This window comes from Gossypium hirsutum, chromosome A01 (assembly GCF_007990345.1).
Source record: "Gossypium hirsutum isolate 1008001.06 chromosome A01, Gossypium_hirsutum_v2.1, whole genome shotgun sequence".
NCBI lineage: Eukaryota > Viridiplantae > Streptophyta > Magnoliopsida > Malvales > Malvaceae > Gossypium > Gossypium hirsutum.
The window spans coordinates 65,722,450-65,726,493 of NC_053424.1; the positions used below are offsets into that span (position 1 = coordinate 65,722,450).

At 32.9% G+C, this 4,044-nt stretch overlaps 1 non-coding gene across 1 annotated transcript; it reads left to right on the forward strand.

Moving 5' to 3' along the window:
* The first annotated feature begins 237 nt into the window (after positions 1-237).
* LOC121206566 (small nucleolar RNA R71) lies at positions 238-343 on the forward strand. Its single transcript, XR_005901630.1, has one exon. It is a non-coding gene; the product is annotated as a small nucleolar RNA R71 (small nucleolar RNA).
* Positions 344-4,044: the final 3,701 nt, after the last annotated feature.

Here is a 4,044-nt window from a genome sequence, read left to right on the forward strand (position 1 = left end):
GATACCTGAGCTGATAACGAAGGGAAGGCGTCAGCTTCATGAACTCCAGCTACACTTCTTTCTGAAGCTGTACAATTTGTTGGCCATTAATAGTTATTACTCGTTATCCTCTCGATGATCTCATAAACCTCATTATATGATTTAGATAAAATTACACCATTCGCAGAAGCATCTACCATCAATCTTGTATGTGCATTGAGACCATTATAGAATATCTCCAACTGGATACAATGAGGAATCCCATGATGAGGACACTCACAAAGTAAGTCCTTGAATCGCTCTCAAGCCTCATGCAAAGACTCTCGTCCAATTGTTGAAAAGTTGTGATCATGTTCCTTAACTTAGCATTTTTGTTAGGCGAGACATACTTAACCAAAATTCTTTCTGCTAATTCTTGCCATGTAGATATGGAACTTGGTGGCAATGAATTGAGCCATGCACGTGTTCGATCCCGTAATGAGTACGGAAATAAATTCAACCTTATTGCATCTTTAGTCACATCGGCTATCTTAAATGACTCACTCACCTCTATAAATAATCGAAGGTAGAGATGTGGATCTTTTGTGGCCATAAAATTGAATTGGCCCACCATTTGGAGCATTTACAACATCACTGGTTTCAATTCAAATTGGGTTGCCTCAATATCTGGCCTTCAAATTCCTGGATTTAACTCACTGAAAAGTGGCATAGCATATTATTTGATACATCGATCCCTATCATCGATAATGAGGACGGGATTTCGTACATGATCGGCTTCATTACCTTGGTCTTGATTCTGATTTCCAAGGTCCATCTTGACTTGTTTTTGAGCTATTCGTTCACTTCTTCTTTAACTAAAAGTTCACTCAATTTCAAGGTCTATAGGGAGTAAATTGATAATCTGATCTATGCTCATAAACACATGAAAAGAAAATCACAAAACTTAAAAGGAATAAGTTAGAAATGTTAGAAATAAACCAAATTAGAAGTAAATAATTTCACAAAAAAATGACTATGGCAGCAGTTAACAATCCCCGGCAACAGCACCAAAAACTTGTAACGCGTAGGTTTGTGCAAGTGTGCACAATCGTTATCAAGTAATAAGAGTATCGAGTTATTGTCTCCATAGGGCTTGTATTTGTGTTAAATCACTTGATTGTAAAATTACCCTTAACAATTTGGTAAATAAAAACACAATATGGTTGAGAAGTGATGAGTAAAATATATTAAACTAAATGCAATTATGCCTAATGCAAATTATCCTAAGTATGCAAACTACATGAATGGAATAGATTTTAGCAAAATTAAACACAATTTGTAACAATTATAACATAAATAAACTAGGACAATTACTTTAATTAATCTCAATTTATTATCAACATGCTTAATAACATTCGAAAAAAATTCTATGGCAACTTGATCTTTCATGATTTTGGAAACCACTTTAGGTCCTTTCAGAATCCTTTACTTAGTAAATACACATTTTACTTATCTTTATTTACTCAGGGTTTCTTAGCATTTGGGTGAGATAACAGGGACGTGTTACGTTTGAACAGTTTAATCACACAAATGTAAAAACTATGTAGATAACAGAGCTTAGTTAGAGTTGTTATGCAACCTGCAATTTAATCAAGTTAAGATCTAAATTGAGCATGCACATTTCAATTATGTGTCCACTAGTCATCCTCTGGTTAGGATCGCTCAACTAATTCAGCTGCATTTTAATCACGTATGAACAAAATACAGACTTGATTTTAATTGAAAACATGATAGATTGCAGCACAAACATTATAAGCATGAATCAAATCAATATTATTTAATCAAAGCAATCATCCTACCTTAAATAAAATTAAGCTAACATTGTTGTAAACAAAAACAAATAACACATAGCAAATATTTTTAGATTAAATTAAAAAAAAAAGAAAGATTAAACCCAAATCAAAGTGGCTGTCACGAAAAACTCTGACTGACGAGGCTCCTTCGCTTCTTCACTTTGCTCCTTTGCTAGCTCTCCAAGGTGGCCAACAAAAGGCTCTTTAAGAGGCTTAATTGCTAAAATCTCTATGAAGAGATGATGCTAGGCATGGGAATGGAAAATGGTAAAGAGAATTGAGAGAGAAGAGAATGATGAGGGATGAGGGATGAGGGATGATGAATAAGGGAATGAAGGGGTCTTATTTATAGGTGAAGAGAGGTGGGTAGTTTGCTAAAAATAGCTAGGTTTAATCTCTTCAAATTCTTCCATGAGTGGTCGGCCACAATTAATGGAATTTGAACTGATTTTTGCTTGATTTTTAAGCAATTTAAATGCCATAATAACTCAAGACTGAAACTTGGTCAAATGTAAATCTTTGAGCAAATCTCTAATTTCTTCAACAATGTAAGGATCTTGTGTAATTAATCCAAAAATTGGATAGCCATGTGTAGCTGAATTTGGGTTCACTTGGTCTTCAATTTGGACGATTTTTTAATCCAACAAAGCTATCAGACCTGTCCAAAATAAATCAATAAGTTAAAGGACCAAAGAATAAAATTTATCCAATTTAAATAATTAATTACAACCCAAATTATTAATGAAATGTTTAAAATGATTTATTAAATATAATTTTATATTTTATTATTTAATTTAATCATGCATGGCCCATTTTATGTCTTAAAAAATGTAATATGTTCAAATCAATATAAAATAAGCCATTTTATACATAAAAACTATATAATAAAGCAAAAAAATCACATTTTAATAATTTCTATGCCCTAATTTCATATTTTCACATATTTCATTAATTTATTAAACAATTACTTAGTTTTAACAACGAATTTAAGTAAAAAGGTGATAAATTACATAGGAAAAATCCTATATATTTTTCAGTTTACAATTAGCTTCTGACAAGGAGACCTAAGTGCTAGACAAGAGGGAATAAAGAGATTCAGTCGAGTTGTCTAGGAATAGTATTCTCCACTCGATTCTTTCTTCTTTCTTTCTAAATGCTGGGGATTACTCTCTGTTTTTTATTTGTATGGAAGTAAACATGAATTCTTGGTTAAATGTTATCTTATTCAATCTTACTTTTATTGTTTAATCTTGGGGTTTGAATGTTTCTTGACATGGAAGTGTTATTGCAGTCACTGAAACTGGAAAGTGTAGTGACAATTCGAGCCAACAAGCATTACAACGGAAGTTCAGTGAGGATTAGAGGAATTTAGTCCACTTATTCTTAATAGTGTCATATTTCTATCATTGAAAGATGGGGTTAATGTACATATTTAAGTCTCAAATAAATTGAGGAGTGACGCTTGGTAGGATATACATTGAAATTTATTGCCTCGACATCACCTATCCTTTTATACCTTGTGAGCACTTAAATTCTGCTGAAGATTCATGTTAGGGATCCCAGTTTATCATTATCAATTTTTATTTTATTGTTTTTAATTGTTACTCCGACAACTATTCTTACAATTTATCTCGTTTCAATCTAGTTATTGCACTGACATTAATAGACAAAAATACAACTATCCTTGTGGGATCGATATCCAATAGAAACATCTATTTACTTTACTTGTATTGACAGTGTACGCTTGTACATTATTGCTGTGGAGTTGAATAGCCGATCAATAGGCATGTACATGAATGGATTATGCTATATTTATATTAATGTTTGGAAATGTATGTTTTTATGTTACGTTTTTACAGTAATGCTCTGTAACCCTATTCTGGCGATGGATACAAGCTAGGGGTGTTATCTTTAGTGGTATCAAAGCTATGGTTTAGTCTATTCTCAGACTAAACATAGCATGTACGAGCCTAGAAATACATGTCATTATATAACCTGTGATAGTGTGATAACTCCTGACTTGATTGGAACTATGTTTTCATATAGATAAAATGTCATCCAACCAAGATGATTCTAATAAGATTGAAGGTAACGCACAAGCTTCCATTCACAGAGCAGCGTCTAGTGGTAGTAGGCCCTCATCTGAGGGCCGGGGAGGAGAGGCTAAGGAAGCATTCTTCTAAATGATTACTGAATGGTTTATCGAGTTCGTATGAACGAACCTAATGGCTAA